The sequence below is a fragment of the Saccostrea echinata genome, unplaced genomic scaffold (assembly GCF_033153115.1).
Source record: "Saccostrea echinata isolate AGI-Se365-2 ecotype Australia unplaced genomic scaffold, CSIRO_AGI_Sech_v1 ptg000027l, whole genome shotgun sequence".
Lineage (NCBI taxonomy): Eukaryota > Metazoa > Mollusca > Bivalvia > Ostreida > Ostreidae > Saccostrea > Saccostrea echinata.
In genome coordinates this window covers 3,847,264-3,871,625 of record NW_026889776.1, presented here as the reverse complement: position 1 = coordinate 3,871,625, position 24,362 = coordinate 3,847,264, and the positions used below count along the sequence as shown (strand labels likewise).

The 24,362-nt window shown below is 32.9% G+C and overlaps 1 protein-coding gene across 1 annotated transcript in view; it reads left to right on the top strand.

Moving 5' to 3' along the window:
- Positions 1–263: 263 nt before the first annotated feature.
- The window catches only part of LOC133193447 (receptor-type tyrosine-protein phosphatase kappa-like), a 343,287-nt gene continuing 319,188 nt past the window's right edge, over positions 264–24,362 (top strand). The window contains exon 1 of the mRNA XM_061329395.1: positions 264–390. The gene's annotated coding sequence lies outside the window, so the exon portion shown is untranslated. The remainder of the gene's footprint in view (positions 391–24,362) is intronic.

Here is a 24,362-nt window from a genome sequence, read left to right as displayed (position 1 = left end):
TAAAAGTAATAATTCACACTGAAAAGGATTGCAAAGGTGTCAGATGAAACATTTTACTATATTTATATATATTTTTAAATTCCCATTTCATTTCTTTCCTTTGAACAACTGATTAATCACTGGTGTTTTGAATCGGAAGAATATTTATCTTTGTTTCAGTCTGAGAATAAATTTCGTATATTGTTACACAATGAACATATATATATATATATTTTGCATTTCCTTAACTGTTAATTTTTTTTTTTTTAATTTCATAAGACTGTAGTCCTTACAACTACGGTGAACTGTGTGAATACAAATGTAGCATTGGTTGTCTTAACGGAACCTGTTTTCCGAATGGATCATGTATAGGAGGGTGCAAAGACGACTACATTGATGAAAAATGTACAGGTAAACGATGTATTACTTACAGTTTTAACGTCAGATTTATTTATAGTTAACCGTTATATCCGAGTTGAAAAATTCGACTTTTCGATAATTATCGATACATCTTTGATTTTTTTTTTAATTAAGAAATTTCAAAAAAATGAAATCCTTATATATAGATTGATTTTAAATTTAAAGAATTGTTAATTATATATAAGGAAAAAACCTCTCTGTTTTACATGGAAAGAATAATAGGTGATTGTCTGTTCCTAAGATTTTATTTTTGTTTAATTGCTGTTGACTCTATTTACTAAAATATAAGACATACGTCAAGTATCTTCTGCGGGAAAGTCAAAGTTACACTCCATCCAACAGCCCTGCACTCCATATATTTAGGTAGAAATTGCAATGCCCTTACCGATGTACAACCGCGTGGCGCAGTGGTAGAGCGTTTGCTCTAGATTGCGAATTTGTTCCATATGTCGCAGGTTTATATCCCACTACGGGACGTAGAGACGAGTCCTTGAGATGAGACAATATATACTGAGATTATATTCTACGTCACAGTAGGTAGTGGGACAAAAAAATCTCTCACGGCTAAAAGACCCTGATTACCGATTATAGGTCTAAAACTTGCAGCCCTAGGCCTCCAACGGCAATTCGAGTGAAAAATTCTCGAAAGGGACGTGGAATAAATAACAAACAAACTTCGGGAACTTTACGAATTCCCACTGGAATTTGTTTGAGATACTTTCATTTAAGGTGTATGTTCTTTATATTTAATCTAATAAGTGAGTAAGTCAAAAGAAGACATATTCCACACAGATCAAATAATATATAAAAATTATAGGAAACAGAAACGTACCTTAAGGTGAAAAAAGTCATTTTAATCATCATCAGTATGATAGAAATGACTGTTGGTTCCCTTTATAGTAGAAATAATATAAATCAAATCAAAATTATTTATAATAACTAAAGTAAATGAGAAATATTTTGTGCAAATCAAAAAATAACCTCCTACCTGCACAATTTTTTGATGAGTGATACTTTTCAAGATTTCTCCTTCTCTAATTTTCATATAATAATTAAAGATAGAATTAAGAGTAACTGTAAAGCAACTATTGTTGGCGGCATTTTTTTTTTATGATTTATCAGTTTTAAACCCAGTTGTGACTTTTAATTCTCACGACTGAGGAAACATTCTTGACAGTCTCGTTTAAAGTCGTCATTTCGTAAGTTCTATGGTCGATACAATGACCTTGTCAGCAAATACAATCCAATTTATCATGATGTCAAATGCTGACTGACTTTTTCCATACTATTTGTTTGGCCATTATTTACACACTGAATTGTCGACGGTTTTACCGTTATTTCCCGATCATGACAAGGAGCACACGGCGGGTGTGACCTGTCGGCAGGGGATGCTCACTCCTCCACGTTACCTGATCCCACCTCTGAAGTTTGAGGTCCGTGTTTGCTCGTCTCTTATTCTGTAATGTTTAATGGACTTTTGAGCTCGAATACTGTTCGTTATCTCCACATATTTCTTCTCAGATCTCAAAGAAATAATTGCTTTCCGGCAACAAATATTTGTCAGTTAAGAAGTACGTGATACACGCGAATATTTCTCACACGCAAATAAAGGGTTTACATTAATGCGGGGGATGTGCAAACTGAAATACATGTTTAATATAAGTACCTTGATGAATTTCTTATTGAAGTAATATATGTCTTATAAGATAATTAAAGAGGATATTCAAAAGAACTATGATAAATTAGAATTGCATCTAAAGGTGTTCATGAACAATTTAGTAAAATTGTGGTCAATTATCGGAACTTTATTTTTTGTTTCCCTTTTAGTGAAAATAGTGATGTTCTCAAAATAACTCCTCTGTCAAATTTAACATCGTCTAAATAAGAAATGTACACTTTTAATTATTTCCATGCTTCCTTTTTTTAAATTTAAGTAAACCAGCAATCGTCAGAGAAAAATTCAAACTCTAATTTGACAACATCAGCGCTTTACGTTGTGACAACAGTTCTCTTTATAAGCATTTCTCTCAACACATTCCTCATTGTTCGGTGAGTTTTTTTGTTTTTTTATTAAGTCTACAATTGGAGTTAAAAGTATAAATTGAATAAAAAAATTAAAATTGGCAATAAATTTTTATTTTGTTTACAGCTATTTACAATTCATAAAGTTTTTTTTTTTTCTACTTATATCATATGAATGTCAGACAAACCATTTATAAAAGACAGAAGAAGGAACGTAAAGAACAGGATCCAACACAAGATCCTAACACACCAAACACAACTACATATGACAGAGTTGAGAATAATACAGGTTACCAAGAACTTGGACAATTCAGTCAACCCTCACATTACGATCTACTCAAGTGAATGTAGATTTATGCTTGTAGCATTTGTACTTGTACTTTGGTCTTGAAAATTGCACCTGTTTTCGACAAACTGAAAACAATTGTTAATGAAGGTTTTGAAAAGAGTTTAAGGAAGACTTTGATTTGCTCTGTATTTATTAATCCTTTCATCACGAAGAATAAGAAACGAAGAGAGATGCAATTTTCTGTTTTGATATCTTTGACAGTTCAGCATTTATTTGTCCTTTTTAGATGATCAGAGGAAAGACAACTGGTTATAACAGTGGTTTTTGTTGAATTGATTTTGCCTTTTTCATAGTATTTCATGATATCATTATCTGTTTGTTACGTTATTTGTGCTGTAAGTTTACAAGGGATGTTACACGGCTTGACAAAGAGTGCGTTTGCGGCATGGTTCTTTACTTCATGTTGAATGATTATTAGGTGAAGAGTTAACAATTTTGCTTTGATGGATGCTATGTACAGGTATGCTCAATTTAAAATCCCATTCAAGAACACCCATCCAGGCATCAGTGTAATACCACGGGCAATTAAGTGGAAGTTTTTCCGTCAATAAAGTAGAACCATGCAACCAATATCAGAGTAAAGATTATAAACTGAAATATATTTGTACACTCTTTGGTTTAACAAGTACTCAAATAAAATACATTTATTCAATAGATGATTACAATTACAGATTCAAAACAGGAAAAAAAAAATATGAAAAAAGTTTTACGTTTTAAATTATACTCTCTAAGAACAAAGATTAATTTCTTGTGCAAAATCCACGTGGTAGGGTTACTGTTCATAGCCTCCAAACATTGAATAGACGTTTTATTATTGATGGTTATATATATATCTTTTATATATTTTTTTTAAAAACTACATTGTACACCGTATCATACTGTTTTGTCATTCCTTAAGTCAATGCAGGATTCGTACGTGTGTTGGATATGCTTGCACGTACATTTGGTATATTGGTTACTAAAATATCTCATCTCCTTGCAATTTGCACAAAGCATGTACTGGTTGAAAAGTGACAGACATTGGAAACAATGAACTCTTATTGATTTTTCATACATCTGCATTTAGAGTAAAAAATACCTTTCGTAAAACAAACTCTTGATGCTTCAATGTTTAGATTAGTTAAATTTTCATACCACGCCAGTTATTCACAAATATATTGAAAAAATATCAAAAGGCATATTTATTTTTAGCACTTGGTTTGCTTACATCTTATCTTTTTTATTTTTCTGATATTCAAATCATTGCCATTTTCGATTATTAATACAGTGACTGTTTTTTTTTTACTCTTATGCATTGATGACAGGAGATGTCATAAATCGGAAAAACCACCGCAGTGAGCGGTAAAGCATTTCTGTTTCAAAATGGGAATTCGCCAGTATAGACAGTTGTGTTGATTAATCAGACTTACAGTGAAAAGAAGGTAAATTGGAGACTTGCTTTTAGATAAATTTAGCGTTTTGTGAGGTGTTGGGTCACTGGATGATCAACACAGGACAGGAAGACCGAAAAAAAGGTCGGACGAAAACGTCAAACTAGTGTCTGATGTTGTTAAAAGATGTGCGTGTAACTGTTATATAAAGTGATATACAGCCCTTAAAGTTTGTCTTATGGTACTATTCAAATTTTGACAGATAACTTAATTATGAAAAAAATGAGTTTATGATGGTTGCCAAGCCGTCTAAAAGAAAATGAAATATGTGCACATGTCCGTGAATCTCAAAGGGAAATGAAGGGAAAGTGTAAGATTTTTGACTGCGCCTATCCGTTTTATGACATTATTTAGGTGCGGCGACTACCATCATCGCACATTGTATACAATGCGTTTTTTTTTTAAAGTAGATCATTTCGAAATGAGATGTTCAGATCTGATTTGATATAAATATAGATTTTATTATTATTATTATTTTGTTTCTATGTTGACTGTTATCAATTTTATCGCAGTTATGACAATACTTATGAATTGGCCCACGTTCATGTATGTTGGAATTTGACCTTTTTTTTCAAATAATTACCTTTAATGTAAAATGGATGTAAATATACCTTTCTATTTACTCTTTTGCATCACTCCATGTAATAAAACGCAAATATACGAAATAGGACAATATACACTAAAAAGAGAATTTTATAGCAATTTTCTTTTTATCAACGTGACCAGGATTTATACTGTTAAGTTTCGGAGAAAGGAAGTCAGCAGTGTTCTACTTAGTGAAACATTTTTAAAGAGCTATACCAAAACTGTACACTTCAAATTTTATCTGGTATCTGTCTACAGTTTTCCAAAACACTTAAGAAAACAGTGCATCACTTATAATGACGTGTAATTGACTAAGCTCCTATAATTTTTTAAACCACAAAAGTCTTACCTTTGATGATGAAAATAGAAGAAAAATAAAACGTTGTCATATCTTGTCATTTCATTAAATAAAGCTTTTCTACTGGATTTCGTTTCATCTGGAAAGAATCGGTATTATCATTTTTTTTTAAATGAGTACATTTATTGGATGCTACAAAGTTAGACTAATAATTGGTTCTCTAAGTCTCTTTGCAATTAGAAACGTTTGTGCAATTCATTAATTTTTTTTTTTTTTGGGGGGGGGGGGCAATTTGTAGCCCTCCGGTCTAATCCTATAGACGGATCTCCACGTCCCACAGTGGATTCAAATCCCACGTTACGATCAGCTCCTAACTCCGTGACTCTAGAGCAGAGGCTCTAACCCGCTGCGCCACGCGGGCGACAGAAAAATAACGCAGAAGATATTAAGGAAAATAGTCATAGTAACAAAGGAATGTTCAAAATGAGACTATAAAAAATCTTTCTTTTTGAATGTCAGAAAATTTACATTGTTTTTAAGTATTTTGTAGTGCGAGGGATGTCAATGATACATAATTTATCCCCAAATCTTTCAACCTTTGTGACTACACACTCGGTTAAATTGATTTTATATGAAAAAAATGTTTCTGATTGACATCTATGTAGTTTTTGGAGATCAAGTCTTCCCAAATCTTCTAGCAATCTACTGGAATTCCCATGGAATCCAGATGCGCCCCGTTGTTAGAAGACCTATTTTTGTATTCGTATGAAGCAGAATTTATTCAAAAACTTCAACAGGAGAAGATGAAAACACTTGTTGTGGCCTTCAACTCGACATTTCGATATATCGACAACCTATTATCTATTAACAATAGTTACTTCCATTCGTATGTCGACTTGCTACATGCCAGTGAGCTTCAGATAAAAGATACCACGGAGTCTGACACATCTGCTTCCTATTTGGATATTTTACTAGAAAAAGATGTAAATGGTACCCTAAGAAGCAAGCTTTTTAATGATAGGGATGACTTCCATCAATCGTCAACTTCCCTTACTTATGTAGCAATATACCCTTAACACCTACATATGGGGTTTATGTCTCTCAGTTGAATCGATACGCAAAAGCATGACCTACGTATGAGCAGTTCCGGGGACTCAAGATTCGTCAACTGATCTTGACAAGGTTTGATAATTTTATGCCTCTTATCATCCGTTATAATTTTATCCAAAATATCTATTTAAAGCCGTGAAATTCTGAAATAATGTCACTGAGAAATACTTTTCGGTCAACATACTTTGAGAACCCAAGGGACATGAACTGACAAAATCTGATGAATCTAAGTCTCCAATTATTTGAAATATTTAAATGCATAGCCTTGAAATTCCAAAAATATGTCACCGTGACCTACTTCATCGTTGACCCAATCTAAAGACCCAAAATGCACCAACGGGCACATTTTGATGATTCTTAGCAAGTTTGTATCTGAAATATTTAACTATCACCATGAAATTCAAAAAGTTGGTCAAGATGACTCTTTTGCAGACACATTCCGAGAACTCAAGATGCATCAACTGACACAGTTTGATGATTCCAAGCATCTTATATTTTGAAATATTAAGATATAGTCTTGAAATTCTAAAAATAGGTCACCGTGACGTAATTTTTAGTTGACACACTCTGCGAGCCCAAGATTCATCAGCTTACAAGTTTGATGATTCTAACATCTCAGTATCTGCAGTATTATTATGCCTCTAATTTTAAAATGAATGTCTGAGAAATTCAGGTGAATTTGACATAATTTTTTAGTCCCCAGGATGCATCAACTGACAATATTTGATGATTCTAAATCTCTCATTATTTGAAATATATGACATAGCCTAAAACATTGCCATGAAATTCTAAAAGCATGTAGTGTTGACCTACTTGTTGGTTGACACATTTAGAGGTTTCAAGATTCGTAAACTGAGAATATTTGTTGATTTTATGCCTCTTATTATCTCTTATTATCCAATATATTTAGTTAAAGCCGTGAAATTCCAACATTAGGTTACCGTGACATACATTATGGTTAACAAACTCTAAGAACCCAAGATGCATGATCTGACAAAGTCTGATGAATCACAGCCCTCTAATTATTTGAAATATTTAAATATATAGCCTTGATATACTACAAGTAGGTAACGGTGACATACTTTGCAATTGACAAACTCCAAGGACCATAAATCCATCAACGGGCAAAATCTGATGATTCTTGACCAATTTGTATCTGAAATATTTTAATATCGCCATGAATTCCAAAAAATAAGTCAAGGCGACTTTTTGCTTTACACACTCCAAATACTCTAGCTGCATTGGCTGACGAAGTTGATGATTCTTTGCCAATTAGTATCAAAAATATTTAAGTATAGCCGGGAAATTTCAAAAGTAGGTCACCTTGTCAAGGTTTGATGGTTTTATACTACACAGTGTCCAAAATATTCCAACACACTACAAGGCCCAATTATGCATAAACTGACATGAAAATTTTGATAATCATAGCCTTGAAAGTGTCCAAGGTATGCATCAAAATGAAATTGAAGATGAATACCTATACCCTTCAAAAAGTAAGTCACTGTGACCTACATTTTAGGTAATATTCTCTGAGGTCTTATGTTGCATTATCTGAAAAAAGTTTATTCTGCATAATGTCCAAAATATGCCTCTAGAACTGCTTTACAATGATTACCTGCGAACTTCCAAAAGGAGGTCAATATGACTTGCGCAGCACTGTTAAGGCGTACTTTGAAGACATCAACGGAATATAGACTTGCACAAATAGATACCTTTTCAAAACAGAATTTATTTTTGGGAAGCTACTATATTATCACATGACTTTATTATCAATTGAAATAGCATGTCACACCCCACTCTGTATTGTACCTAGTTTGATCGCCTTATTTGACAGTCACGTGATAAATGCATATAATGTGTACTACATGGAGGTCTTAAGCAAATTTCAATATCACAAGGACATGTCTTAGTTCGAATTAATAATTTAAGTAATAAATTGTTTCTACTTATCTTGTAGTTTCTGGAAGGTGTTGCTGCTCTAAAGAGAATTTGCATTTTATTTTATTTTATTTTTTGTCAAGGTATTGGGCTCAAGTTGAAAGGTGTGTGACCTTTAACAAGCTTTTTATGTATTTAATAAGTAACGCCCTCGAAAACAGCAGCACTTTTCAAGTTAGGAATATTTCCTTTATTGTATTAAAAAAATGGTCAAGATCTATTACGTGTATGCCCTTGCAAAAAGGCTTTTGAATGAGCCACCTCGATGTTAAACATGCCAACCCTGTACACAGAAACACGGTAAAATTAATTCAATGCATTCTCCCGATAATTTATGAAATATTGGCACTAAACAAAGGTTTCATATTGGTATTAATAGTCTATGTATCATCTGTAAATAATATTTTGTTTAATAAGAAATGTCATGTTTCAGGTAAAAAAAAAAATGCTTGGTACGCCTGTCACTGCACATAAAATGCGTCCAATATTTCCGTGATGACGTCATGTCGACAGGTGCATTGCGATCAGTGAGTTGTTTATGCCTCGTTGTGTTGGATTTAACTCAAGGTAAATGAACGCTGTGGTAAGTTTTCATATAGTTTATTACTCTTATGCACTTTAAAATCGCATATTATTTCATTTTCTCGGATTGTGAGGAATTGCTTTATTTGTCTGATGTTACAGGAAACTTAACCCGTATAAATTACGTCCCGCCCTCTTTATGCAGCCTTAATAATGCTGCGTACTTTTTAAAGGCCCCAGTATATATCAACTTCTCTAAGAAGGATGATTCTAAACCTAGATCTAAGTATCTGATTGATTGACTGTATGTTGTTTTACGTCCCGTTCGATAATTGTTCATTCATATAGAGACGTCGCCATATACCGGTGAAAGGATTCAAATTTAGACCTTTACTCGGCACTGAGGGCCTTTGAGCAGTGAGGGTTCTTTATCGTGCCAACGCCTACCATGACACGGGGCCTCGGTTTTTAAGGTCTCATCCGACTCACAACTTTCAATTCAAAGTGCCGAACACTTAACGAGGAAACAGTTGCTATCTATTTTGTATCGACTTAGGTCAGTAGCAGCCGTGATTCGAACACTCGACCTTCCAAACCTGGAGAGAGCGCTCCCCAGTATCCGAAATAATGACTTCAGATCTTTCGAAAATGATAAGCCATAAAATTCAGAAAGTAGTCCGAGTGACCTACTTTTTTGGTTGACACACTTTAACCCCCCATGATGCTTAAAATGGCAGTTTTGATAATCATAGATTTGAAAGTGCCGAAGATGTGCATAGGAAAAATTCTTTATTACCTGTACAATTCAAAAGTAGGTCACTGCAACCTACCTCTGAGTCAACAAGATGCCCTAAGATGCGTCAACTGACAATATTTGATGATTTTTGTCCTCATAGTGGGCAAAACCCTAACCCTGAGTTTTAACAAAATATTGTTTAGAGTCATCTTTGAAGTGGCTTTTAAACAAAGTCCTTTGCCATAAGTTAATGCTTTGAATCTTTAAATCTACAACTTTTTCTCATTTTATTGCATAAGTTTGGAGATAATCTGACCAGTGGTTTTCATGATGATTTTTTAGCAACCACTACTTTTATTTATATTTCTCTAATTATATTTTCTTCTTAAGGATTACATCCCTAGTTTTTTGTGTAAATGAAAGAACTTGGACCAAAAATAAGAAATGTGCACTTAGCAACACCTGATTCCCGGTGCTGCCATTTTATTGGGGGAGGGGGGTCGGATTAGTGGTTTTCTGCACGGATGGAGGTAACCCCTTTAGCAAGTAAAAATGAAAATTTCCCATATAATACACGAAAAGCACTTGCGGTATTTTCTTTCATTTTTTTACTTTTAAATTCCCAACCAATGAAAAAATGTCTAGGCAGCATGCTCCCATTGTTCATAAATCTTTAAAATATTTTCCATTTTGCAGTACTACCTGACTTATTTACTTCCAAAAACGATCTTTTTTCTTAATTCAAATTTCATCCACTCCCCTGTTTGTGGTAAAAACATGCAAATATCTCATTGAATTACATTTATTTACGAGTAGTCAATCAACTGAAAGATAAGTGTTTTGTGATTTACATAAAATATATTCCCAGTGTAGTTAATGAATTAGAATCTTAAAAAAAGGAGATTTTCTCTTCATTTTAATTGACGTAGTGCACTCACAATTGGGGCAGTAACTTTTTTACTTGGGGCTAATGACTTCAATGCTGTCACTAGCCCTTGGGCTAGTTGCCATTAGCCCTTGGGCTAGTGCTGGATTTTTTTAATTGCACACCCCTGAGGATTTTCTTTGAGTTTCCTTACACCGGGTTACCTCACTTGACCTTATTTCGAGAGTATACACTCAAGCTCTTGAAAATTAAAAGTCAGTGTGTGGTATACAATTAAGGGAGACGACTGGGTTTTATCATGTGAAAAGTACCATGGAAAAACTTTAATTTCATTTCATATTCAGTGTACATGCCAAGTTTCAGGAAAATCTACCGTCTGGCTACTTTTTAGAGACCGTCTCAAAATACAGGTACATTTACTATGGGATTTAATTGATGTTTATTTTTTTTATATTGTACGAAATGATTCCTTTAAATTGAAAAAAATATATATATCATATAAAAAAAATCAATTAAAGGTAAATATTATTTATTACTTTTTTGCGTGTGGAAAATTGCTTTGAAGGTGTTTCCTTGTTGTTTATTTATCAAACCAGTTATACATTGAACAGAAATCATATCTCATTAGTACTATATCAAGAAAACGATTTTGAAAATATTAAATTATATAATCTTTGATTAAAACAAAATTGAATCTAAACTTCCTGAGGATGATTATATATAAATAAAATTAGATTTTAAGGATTTTTCCAATGTATTCCTAAAAAAATGATTCCCAATTGTGGCCCGCCCTACCCTGGTGGTCAAGATCTGAACAAACTTAAATCTACACTACCTGAGAATGCTTCCATATAAATATGATCAATCATGGCTCTGGTGTTCTTGAGGAGATTTTTTTTAATTTATATTTCTCAAACGTTTTTCTATGTATAACTTTATTCGCTCTTAGTGGACCCAAATCCTACATCATGATTTGAACAAATCTGATTCTACACTTCCTAAGGATGATTCCACATAAGTTTCATATTTTCTAGCCCAGTGGTTCTTGGGGAAAACATTTAATGGATGCCTTTTATTTTTCACTAGTTTGTAATTATCTCCCTTTCAAAGAAAGATCTTCATTTTCCTTTACCTAAAGATAATTTTTGACAAGATTAGTTGAATTTGGAACAGTGGTTCTTGAGTAGAACTCGAAAATATGAAAAAAAAAAAAAAAATATATAGATAAACGGACGGACAGACAGTCGTCTCAGGTGAGCAAAAAAAGCATCAGAGCGTTGGTATTGCTAATTTTTATAGGATGAAGTATTCAATTTGTTATCCGTTATTAAATTCTATATCTACTTTCTTGCTCCGCCATGGCTATCCTGTACTGGACGTGATTAATTTTGTTTTTATATGTTTGTTGTTTAACGTCCCTCTCGAGAAATTTTCACTCATATGGAGACGCGTATGCCACCACTTGCTGGTGCAAATTTTGACCTATACTTGGCACTCAGGTCCATTGAGCAGTGAGGGCTCTTTTTCGTGACAGCACCTATTGCGACACGGGATCTCAGTTTACACGGTCTCATCCGCAGTGGATTCGAACCCGCGACGTAAGGATGAACTCCTTACATTGCGACTCTAGAGCAAACGCTCTAACCACAGTGACACGCGAGCGACAAATAATTTCGTTGTTTAAGGTAAAGGCATGTTCAGTATGATATTTGCTACTATTACTTTATTCATGTCATATTCATATATTACTTTTTTATTATAGCAGTCTCTTGGTAACGTCTGGAAGATGCGCTTCTTGTCATTAGACGCTCTAACATCTCTACACAATCATAGATAATAGTTTGTTTTATCGTTTTCCCAGAAAAAAATGTCTAAATTTCCCGAGAGATAAATTAAATGTTTTCTGAGGCCGACCGGGATTAGTGAACAGCTGATTATCTACAACGATTCTCGAAAGTAATGTTTTACAAAGATCTATAAGAACACATTACCCATTTCTTTCCTTAACACATTGTAAAATCACATATTTTCTTTCTAATACAACATGTAGATATAAAGATAGGTCCTGATCGTGTCAAGAAAAAAATGTTTTTATTTATTTTTTTCCGTTGCTCATAGCAGCATGTATTAGTTGAAGTTAAAATATAAATATCATATACACCAGGGTATCATATACACCAGTGTCCAATACAATGGACATCAGGAATTGTTGCGTCCTGTTGTAGGAAATGGGTAAGTTCTACGAACATGATTCCATTCAAACAATAAACAATGTTAATAAGTGGAGATGACCTTATGAAAACCAATTGGTCTGCTGACACTGCTGGCGCAAGAGCTCTTAATAGGAAATATGCGATTCATACATGTAACACCATGTTCACTGAGTATCGTTGATTATTACTAAATGTTATGGTTGCATTCAATGATGTTTTTAAAAAATGACATAGAAAGGGCTGGTTAGGATTTGTATACGACTGCTTGTAATGAATAATAATATGCAGATTTGCCTTTACTTCCAAATTAATCACGTACAGTATTCACATTATTTCTAAACACCCATTTAAAGTATGCTTGTTCACATACTTTCTTTACCAACTTTTTGTTTCGTTTCATTTCTACTCGAATATTTTATAAGAATATAACGTCCTCATTCGAAATATCTCATAATGGCAGATAATTATAACAAAAGAAAATTATTTTATGTTTTTATGTCATTTTTGCATGTTTGTATAGCTTTATCGAACACAAATAAATTTTGAAGTACTTATGTGCTTTGACGTTGCTAATTGAACTAAGCATACTTTGTTGAAGAGTTATCTTGTCTTTAATGTGAAAAAAAGTTAATTATAAAAAAAAAGTTGAACGGTTCTAATAATTAGTTTTCAAAAAGTTTTAAAATACTGGAAATCAACATTTCGTATCATTTCATGTTTATTTTAGAAATTTTCATTATGACAGATCATTTCAAAATATTTATATATTACGGATTTTTTTCACATACAAAATAAAAGTTGTGGGGAAAAGTATAGCAAGATTATTGTTAATCGTATTCATATCCATTACAGTCTTTAGTATACGTAACACACGTTATAACATCCATTCATTATGTTTTTGTTATTTTTTTCAGAAGAACAAAGAACAGGCCAAGTTTAAAATGTGTCTTTACAATGCTTATTACTAAAAAAAGGAAGCACATAAGCCAATGAAGAAATATATACAGCTGAAATGAATTATTTAGAAATTAGAGTATCGTATTTTCTATGACTCACTTACGGGAGTCTCTTTTGTTTGGTTACGCGAGTCTAATTTATTTAAAATGCATTTAAAATTCAAAATAATTTCTCTCAGGTAGTGAAAAAAATCTAACAAAATGCAATGTTTTATAAGATATTTTTATTAGATTGTGGAAAATCAGCATTTTCCTATATAAAGATGATTTTGGGTCACAAACAAAATGAAATGTAAACATTCAGAGGAAATACTGAAAAAATATATTCATAATAAAAGGAAACTTTACATATTAATGATAGTAAGGCTCCACAGGGTAAATTTCCCCTCAAAGAAAATCATCGTTACTGTATATATTATTTGCAACAAAAGCAAGATTTAACATCTTTCTGATAGCAACACTTTGCGGGGTAAATTTACCCCCAAAGAATATAACTGATATAGTATTCACTACAACTAGAAAACACGAACATTGCACTTATAAAAAAAAAAATATTACTCTATAGGGTAGATTTTCCGTCTTAAAGGTGCTTGGGCACAGATTTGAGGTTAATATTTTCTCAAATTTTCGGTATAATATCATGACTTATATGTTTTTATATCATTTCACATGGAAATAAAATAAAAAAAAAACTTATTTTATCTGGAAATTATTGAAACTACAAATTTCGGGAGGCGTTTGATTGACACATCTATGCAATTTTACAAAGTAAATGTGAAAGTGATGTGTGCAGAGTTTAACAAATTGAACACACCCTTGAAACGTAAACTGTTTTTGTAAACAGGGCACGAGCTCTGTAATTGTTGATGTTTACGTTTCACGAGTGTGTTCAATTTGTTAAACGCACACATCGCAGAGCACGGACTGACAATACTGGTGAGTTGGTTTTGCTTTCTTACATTTCTAATCTGAATTTCCTGGGTAATTTCCCGATCATGACAAGGAGCACACGGCGGGTGTGACCGGTCGGCAGGGGATGCTCACTCCTCCATGGCACCTGATCCCACCTCTGATGTTTGGAGGTCCGTGTTTGCTCTGCTCCTATTTTGTATTGTATAATGGACTTTTGAGCTTGAATAATGTTCGTTATCTCCATATATTTCATTGAATATATATATCAATACACAACAAAATTTCTACTTTTCTCAAGTATTAAGGATAAAGTTAGTTTTATGAAAGTGCTAGGATGTATCAACCAAATGCGTCCCGAAATTTGTAGTTTCAATAGTTTCAAGATAAAATAAGTTTTTTTTTTTAATTTTATTTCCGTTTGAAATGCTGTGGCAACATATACGTCATGATATTATACCGGAAACTTGAGAAAGTATTAACTTCAAATCTGTGTCATCCAAGCACCTTTAAATGACATTGATACAGCTACTATACAATAATCCTAAGCAAAAACAACCATCTTGATGTTTGAAAAAAAATTACGGATTAAATTTTCTCTCAAAAAATATCACTGAAACAGTTTATGTTATTCGCAAAAATGCAAACATAACACGTTGAAAATTACAAGTATCTACGGGGTAATCCCCCCCCCCCCCCATAATAAAAAAAAAATGACTAAACATTGTTTCCAGATGATATCAGGACATTACGTTAACTTTCGACAATCTCAGTTCACCCTAACTTAGAATTTTTAGAATTAATTTCCTCTGAAAAAAAATTCCTGAGAGACAAGTCAGTTGTATTGAGGTTAAGTACTGTAAATCGCTTTTTATTCACAAGAACTCTAATTTCGTGTAATTACACGAGACAGTGTGCAAAATGTCATTAACGCGTATATTAGTATTCCTAAAGATTATATAGAGCAATAAGCACAATTTTTCAAATCAATGTTGTATCTTTATAACAAATCTATATGTAATTATTTCAATGCAATATATATATATATATATATATATATATATATATATATATATATATATATATATATATATATATATATATATACTTAAATAAATGAAAACAGAATGCTACAGTCCAAATTAAATAAAATCTTTACTGTTAGCGCTTTCAGCCATGTTGGCTCTTCAGACAGTTATATATATATAACTGTTTTATATATATAACTGTCTGAAGAGCCAACATGGCTGAAAGCGCTAATTTTAAATTGGACTGTAGCATTCTGTTTTCATTTATTTAAGTATTTTTTACTGTACCAAGAATTTAACTTATCAACGTATATATATATATATATATATATATATATATATATATATATATATATATATATATATATATATATATATATATATATATATATATATATATATATATATATATATATATATATATATATATATATATATATATTGCTACATTATTTAATTGCATGTAACGTGTTTTATTTAGAGTTGAAGTTAATTTTAAAGGCTACTTTTCAATTAATTTGCAGATTTAATGACGCCCCTGCATTTTTTAATCAAATCATTGCATTCTCTTTAACTAGCACTTTTCGACTTGAATAATTTTCTCTCTAAATTATAAATTTCAGATATTTCATCATTATAGCCCCCCCCCCCCCCCCCAAGAAAAAAAGAAACCTTCTTCATGGACGCTTTGCATTTTACGAATCAGTTTGAAAATTAAAAAGATGATTTGCTATTTCTTACAATTTTGTTGAAATGTAAAAGTTCCCTAAGAAATTTCATCCGACATCTTAAAATATAAAGAAAAATAAATTCTATTTTACTTAATCCTGATATACAAATAAACATTGGGAAAATTAAAGACATAAACTTCAAGGATAACAATTGTAATATTTTCATATTACAATCAAAGTCTGATGTCCTGTTCACACGAATGCGCATATTAAAAACTAATGCAAATTGAATTACGTTTACACGACAGTTATGCGATGTAAATTAATTTGCATTGAACGTTTATTTCCACATCAAGGCTATAATGAAGTCATTTGCAAATCACGTCACTTTATGCAGAGCAGATCCATTTCTCAGAACCTCATCTTGAAAAATAGCATATTTTCTTTTTCCATTCAAAGATATCATAAGTACCTATATATGACCACCAACATGTGAAAGGAGACCTAATTTTGCCATTATGCATGGGTAAACTTTGATTCGAATTTGAATCGCTTAGAGTTCACATGTAGCTAATGCCCAAACAATTTCTGCGGAGTAAACAAATTCAAATTAATTCAATTCGCATTAAATTCTCCTTGTGAACGCAGTTCAAATTCAAATCACAGTAACTTACATTTAATTGAAACTTAAGATCACAATCTGCCCTCCTTTAATTTGTTGACTTTTTATGTCATTACATTTTAATCCATTATACGTAATTACTTGTTTTACAAGTACGAGGGTTGTCAAATATAGGCGTAAACAATGTTTATAACTTTAGGCACATTCATCCAATAGTAGCCAAATGTTCTAAAGCTATAATTTGTTCAATGTTTCTGAAAATTCTTACATATATATATCTTCCATAGAAAAATATATTAAAGATTTAAAGGAAGGCCGATATCGTCTGTCGGCGAACGAACAGAAACCTGAATAATTTACGTAATGTATATTTTCCAACTGCATTTTCTTTTCTGAAAGTATGTAAAATAAAAACATACAAATTTACGAGGGGTGATCAAAAAGTACGTGAACATATTAAGTTACTTCAATAAAATAAATAAAATCAGGTTTCAGAGTGTTTTATTTTTTAAAGCATTCCTCTCCGGTTAATGCACATCTGCCACAGTTCTGCCCTTGCGCGAAACACGCGGTCCAGGCAGTCACGTGACATGCTCCGTAACGTTCTGTTCACAGCAGCTAAAAGATTTTCCGATTCTTATAATTATTACTATGCATGTTATTTTTTATAACTGGAATAGTCCATTTCTCACAAATGACGAAATCTCGGCAGAAGGATAGGTGGATAAGGATATCTTTCACCAGAATGAGCATAGTGACAATCACAACCCAACTCCTCTGGCTTAGATGAGTCTTTTTTTATGTGAATCAAGTATAGGCACGTTCACCCTATCATATCTGATATGTTTAAAATCTAAAGTAAATGGTATTTTTAGGGTATTAATAATTATTTTACTGTTAAGATATTTAACTATTTTTCTAATGTATATTGGTGATCTTTCATAACAAATTGCTCAACTCAGGACACATCTCTTATCCAGCTTACGTTCTCCGGGCAACAGAACAAACATCATTCTTACATTGTAGCCAACTCCCCTCCTTCACTAAAGCAATCAATCCAATTAATGACTGATTTTTTTGCAAGTCCTTTGTCTTCATAAATCATGAACAAATTATTATAATCCGCTGCAAAGGAATTTCCAAGATTTACGTTTATCTTTAAAGCCGTTCCTTGCTCGAGTCACCCATTTTTCGTCACAAGTAACCTACATGTTGACGTCATTTTCACATTGTGACGTCATAAACATTGACTAAAGCATTACATAATATCTGCTATTTATAGAACATGTTTACAGACCCTGAAACGTGCTGCTACCCCAAAAAAGCGTGTGACTTTCGTGCGATTTTCGTTTCGTGCAAACCGTGTAGCGTTTCGTGTAAACCGTGCAGCGTTTCGTGCAAACCGTGTAGCGTTTCGTGTAAACCGTGCAGCGTTTCGTGTAAGCTCCAAAGCGTTTCGTGCAAACCGTGTAGCGAGCCTGCGAGAAGCGTGTGAGAAACGTGCGACTTTCGTGTAAGAACCGTGTGAGAACCGTGCGACTTTCGTGCAAGAATCGTGTGAGAAACGTGTAGGATTCATTCGGAAGTCATTTTATTTTAATTATGGCTGTTGATGGATTAACATGTCATTCTGTGTTGTTTGTTACTAATATGATTCGGATATATCATACCGGTGGTATTTTAAGAAAAAAAATAAGGAAACAACAAAATTAAATTACTCGGTAATATATTTCATATTTGTTTGATTTTCTTCCTTTTTTCATCTAAATAAAGATGGAAAGAAACTGTGTTAAGGGTAATTAATTATATACACATCAATGTTAAGGTATTTGATATAATGCATTTTTTAAAGGAAGGAATACTGAACATATTTTTAAAGAAAATTCATCAGGAATCCGGTCTTGTCCTTTTCATTCATTTATTAGAATCTCTTCATCATTTTACAGTTATGGTATATAGAGATTACAAGAACATATGGGTGATTAATACAGAATAATAGATAAATAAGGCAGGCGTGAAAAATAAAACACAAAATTTAGTGCGTTGCTGTAAATGTGGAGTATGGGAATTCTAGGCCGGGGAACACAATTAATTTTTTTTCTTTATAAACGAACAAAATTTTCTTATATTACAAGATTGTGATACAAATAATTTTGAAACGATGAGTCATTTATAGTCTTTTTATGCATAAAATTGGTTGACTAATAATTGTCATATAAAGGAATCATAATTCACATGCATCGGCAAACATCGGGGGGGGGGGGGGGTGTCAAATGAAAACACAAACTCTGAGTTTTTGTTAACACGTTTTTATAAATAAATTTCTTTTTAAAGATGCCCGATGCACCCCTTAAAAAATATATTGGAATCTTCTTTACACTTCCAACACTCTTCTTACGACTGTGATCAAGGTCATTTACAACAGCGATCACGGGCTCCGCGTGCCGGGAACTGAAAACGTGTTCTGCTACATGTATTAGCTCTTGTCAATCATGGCTAAGTTGACAACCGACAATAATTCAGGAATTAAATTGTTTTAATAGTATTTAATGGGTACAAATAAATACCCGTGGTTTTATTTCTTAAATTTAACCGATTGTCTGTAAACAGTGAATTAATTTACCAGTGTATTCGTGAATAAAAAATTATTAAGAAATAAATCCTGAATAATAATAATGTATTAGTTGTTTTATTAATTACACAGTTCTAGTGCATAATTTTTCAGTTTTTGGTCATTGGAGATGTATACGTGTATATTGAATGTATTGTTAAATCCGCGACTATTGATTACATTTTTTTTTTTTTTTTTTTTTTTTTTTTTTTTTTTTTTTTGGCTAGACGGGGTTTGAAATCAAGGATTTTACAAGGTGGTGGATATATTGTTTTTATTTGATAAACACAATGCCTCAAAAGAGAACTAAAGAATTACAATACCTATCCCCCCGCTTCTGTACCGTATAAAATTTTATGTTAAATTAAATTTCAAATCTGTAATGAACGATATATTTACCATTCTGAATAAAGTGCATTTAATGAGTTACATGTATCGGGTCCCGCTGGAGATATGGATATCTTTTTTTCTTAGAACGAGCATCTGTTTCTATACTAATGTTTTCCAGTGGAATACTTACTGAAACAAGTGCCCGTTATATTTAGCCAGGTACAGAAGTAAGATCTCGGTAATCTACCCCCCCCCCCCCCCCTTTTCACGCACAATGTTCTTGTTTGGTGTTTCTTATTACCTTTGCAAATTACAAGCAGAACCTAATTTAATCAAATAAATGTATTTCTTTACTAAATCAAAAAATGAATAAATCAATAATTAAGAAAAAGAAAGGAAAAGAAAATCAATCCGTTTACAGAAATCATACGCAATTGAATCATTTTTTTTTTTTCAAATCAATAACTGAGTTTATTTGTCAGTAATAAAAACGACTTCTTAATATCAAACTATAATTGTAAAAACATTGAATGCTGTAAAAGGTTATGAATTACAAATATATTTTTTCAGTGCGTAATTTAGAGTCTAGTGAAAAGGGTTTGTACATAGACGATGATAGGCATTCACCGGGTGGGTCACATACTCAATGACAACTATTAATTAATTACAACTGAACATTGAGTATTTTATCTGTTAATATAGTACTGGTGTAACGAGGTTTAATCTTAACTTAATCAGAACGATTGCAATTTTTAACTAGTCTTTCATTAACCCGTAATAATTTTAAATAAAGTCCGAGAGATTCCGAATAGAAAATCCAGATCGAGGCCAAAGCGTGCCAGAATCGTGTACAAAGCGTGTGAGAAACGTGTACAAAGCGTTTGGTGCAGGCTTTCGTGTAAACCGTGCAGCCTTTCGTGCAAAGTGTTTCGTGTAAACCGTGTAGCGTTTCGTGCAAACCGTGTAGCGTTTCGTGTAAACCGTGCAGCGTTTCGTGCAAACCGTGTAGCGAGCGTGTACCGTTCGTGCAGCGAGCGTGTGGAGTAGTAGCACGTTTCAGGGTCTGTATGACTATTTGTGCGCCACATTTTATTCTGATCTGAATTGTAGTTCTATAAATATAGAAATAGATCGCGAACTTTTTGATCACCCCTCGTATATCAGTGAAACCAGAAATATTTTTTTTTATTACACCTCATGAAATTTAGCCTTTACATTATTGCTATCTTCAAGATATTGTAATCATAAATGTTGTATTACTGATGTTCTTTGGGGGGATTTCCCCGTAAAGTCTTGTTATCATCAAATTGTAATGTTCCTTCATGCTTTGAATGACATATACTATATCATTGAGATTCTTTGGGAATCTCTTTCCATTCTTTGGGAGGAAATATACCCCGTAAATACCTGCTCTTTTCAAAGTTTAATGTTTGCTTTTTCTGAGTGAAATGCTGACTGACGTTTTCATACTAATTGCTAGGCCATTATTTATACACTGAATTATCTGCGTTTTTTTCCCGTTTTTCCAAAACGTGGCAAGATTCACAAAACGGGTTTTACCAATCGGCAGGTGATGCTCACTCCTCCAAGGCCCATAATCCCACCTCTGATGTTTTTGGAGGTCCGTGTTCGTTCTGCTTTAGATTTGTATTGTTTGAAAGGATTTTGAGCTTTAACTTACGACTTTTCAATTTTTTACATGTATACAACCATTTCCTACGATAAATTAAAGTCCAGGCTTTTTTATATCATTGACAGCCGCTTTTTCAATATAAATGGGCGTATCCATATGAGTGAAAAATTCTCGAGAGGGACGTTAAACAATAAACAAACAAATAAATCAATTAAAATGGAACTCGTAAATTTACTTACCTTGTCATTGGTCATTTTCATATTATTTGTTTAAAAACATTCTGAATGTACATACAAGTACTCTGAAGTTGATATTAAAAAGATGCTTGAGTTTCTGATTGACAATATCTATGTGGTTTTTGGCGATCAGGTCTTTCAAAAAGCTATTGGAATTCCCATTTGTACTAATTGCGCCCCGTTATTAGTAGAACTATCTTTGTACTCAAATGAAACAAAATTTGTTCAAAGTTTTATACATGAAAAGAAGAAAGCACTTGCTGTGGCCTTCAACTCGACATTTAGATATATCAACGACGTATTGCCAATTAACAATGATTATTTCCAATCTTATGTCGATACGATACATCCCGTTAAGCTTGAAATAGAAGATACCATGAATGTCTGACACATCGGTTTCATATTTGAATATTTTACTAGACTAAGACGTAAATGGTAATCTTAAAACCAAGATTTATGATAAACGTGATGACTTTAACTTTTCGATCATCAGCTTCCCGTACTTATGAAGCAATATACCTTCCTCACCTGCATACGGGGTTTATATTTCTCAATTGATTCGATACGCAAGAGTATGCTCTACGTATGAACAATTTCTAAAAACGAGGTAACTTATTGACAAGCAAGTTGATAAAACAAGAATATCAGAAGTCTCATTTAAAGTCGCCATTTCGTACATTCATTGTTTGATACAATGACCTTATCAGAAAATACAACTTATCATTAAAAGAAATGCTGACTGACGTTTTTCATACTAATTGTTAGGCCATTATTTACACACTGAATTGTCGACGGATTTTTCCGTTTTTTCCCGAGCATGACAAGGAGCACACGCGGGTGTGACCGGTCGACAGGGGATGCTCACTCCTCCAAGTCATCTGATCCCACATCTGATATTTAGAGGTCCGTGTTTGCTCTGTTCCAAAATTTTTATTGTTTAATAAACTTCTGAGCTTGAATACTGTTCGTTATCTCCATATTTCATTTTAGTTATTATCTTCTAGATGAAATTTACCCCTTAGATTTTTGCTTCAAAATATTGCAAATCAGAAATACGGTATAAGTTATATTCTTTGGGCGAAATTTACCTCATAAAGTCTTCCTAACACCAATTTGCTTTTTCTGCTTAAATTAACTACAAAAAGATGTATAAAAGCTATATCAATGTCATTTTAGAGAGGAAGTTTACTCTGTAGAGTTCTGCTATATTCAAGGTATGATATTTGCGTTTTCGAGGAGTAGTGAATATTATATAAGTGATATGGGGGGGGGGGGGTTATTTGCCAGGTAAAGATATCCTTTCAGAAAGAAGTTAAGTTTGCTTTTGTTGCGAATTAAATATAAACGTAGAGGCATGCTTTCAGAAAGAAGTTAGGTTTGCTTTTGTTGCAAATGCAATATACTGTAAGAGTAATTTTCTTTACGGGGAAATTTACCCCGCATAGCCTTATTATCATCAGAATGAAAAGTTTCCTTTTTTGTTTTGAATATACACTGTCATAATTTCCTCAAAATGTTTACATTTCATTTCATGTAACCCAAGATCTTCTTTATGTAGGGAAAAAATGCTGATCTCACAATCTTACTAATAAATTTAGTAAATACTTTGCTTATTGTCAATATCTATCGATAAAGTTCTTAAAAGAGCAAAAAAAAAAAAAAAAAATCTATTTTGATTTTGGAATGCGTTTTGATTTCTTTAACGAGGATTATTTAAGTTCTATTTCTTTTGTCTGTAATGGCTACCATATGGTGGGTGTGGATAATTTTGTTCCAAGGAGGTATCCACTGTTACGGTATGTTTCTAATTTCCATACGTCTTTGATACATGTATCACTTTCCGTTCCTGGTATCGCTCTGATTGTTGAAGGATCGTGAAATCCATTCATTGCTGTTGTTGAATTTTACATCAGTTTAAATTAAGTGAGGAGATAACACTTTTTGAAAGTCTCATTTTTTTAAAAGAAGTTTTTTTTTTTTGTGCAAGTATGGAACAAACATTGATGTTATAATTTGAAGGGAGAAGCAATAAACACTGTCTTCTAATTTACCTGGTTTGTGAACTCCTTTCAATCTGTTGAAATAAAATCTGAGTTTAGATATTAAAAATGATTGATATTTAGTTACCTGCCGTTGTGTGTATCTTGTTTACCTGCTTCTAATCAGACGATCGTACTGATCGTCGAATTAACTTTTTGTCCTTTGATGCCTACCGCATATGTAAGAGTGATTATGATAAAGTATGTAGCAAGAAAGGATTTATTTTGGCTTCATGATATAAAAAGTTATAATAGCACTCCGCTTATTCCTCAGGAAGAAGATTTTTCTTCATATGATCAGACTGTTTCTTTGGTATTCTCTAAAGGAAAGTGAACAGGCTTTTGTGTAGACGAAGGCCTGTCCACTTCTCCAAAGCACCGGCAAGTGGTGGCGTCTCCATATGAGTGAAAAATTCTCGAGAGGGACGTTAAACAATATACAAACAAACAAACAAACTTCTCCAAAGAGAATACCGATCCTTAATTTTTATTTAAGAACTTTGACATTCTTAACTTATAATTGATACTTGTAAACGCAACCTATAGTATTTTTTTGCAAAAGTGCATATATTTATTTATTGTGTGTTGTTTTACGTCCCATTCGAGAATTTTTCACTCATATAGAGACGTCACCATATACCGGTGAAGGGCTTCAAATTTTGACCTTTACTCGGCACTCAGGGCCATTGAGCAGTGAGGGATCTTTACCGTGCTAACGCCTGCCGTGACACGGGGCCTCGGTTTTTAAGGTCTCATCCGAAGGACCCGCAACTTTCACTTCAAAGTGCCGAGCGCATGGGAAGGAACAGTTGCTACCTATTTTTTATCGACCTAGGTCT